We start from the raw sequence: 535 nt of genomic DNA, 5'->3' as shown, positions 1-535 counted from the left end.
AGTGAAATAAAAGAGAACACAAACAAATGGAAGAACATACCATGCTCATGGATAGGAAGAATCAATATCGTGAAAATGGCCATACTGCCCAAGGTAATTTATAGATCTAATGTCATTCCCATCAAGCTACCAATGAGTTTCTTCACAGAATTGGAAAAAACTGCTTAGAGTTCATATGGAACCAAAAAAGAGCCCGCATTGCCAAGACAATCCTAAGCCAAAAGAACAAAGCTGGAGGCATCACGCTACCAGACTTCAAACTACACTACAAGGCTACAGTAACCAAAACAGTATGGTACTGGTACCAAATCAGAGATATAGACCAATGGAACAGAACAGAGCCCTCAGGAATAATACCACATGTCTATAGTCATCTGAGCTTTGACAAACCTGACAAAAACAAGAAATGGGAAAAGGATTCCTTATTTAATAAATGGTGCTGGGAAAATTGGCTAGCCATAAGTAGAAAGCTGAAAGTGGATCCTTTCCTTACTCCTTATATGAAAATTAATTCAAGATGGATTAGAGACTTAAA

This window comes from Colobus angolensis, unplaced genomic scaffold, assembly GCF_000951035.1.
Source record: "Colobus angolensis palliatus isolate OR3802 unplaced genomic scaffold, Cang.pa_1.0 Scaffold261, whole genome shotgun sequence".
Lineage (NCBI taxonomy): Eukaryota > Metazoa > Chordata > Mammalia > Primates > Cercopithecidae > Colobus > Colobus angolensis.
Note: the sequence above shows the minus strand (reverse complement) of the source record.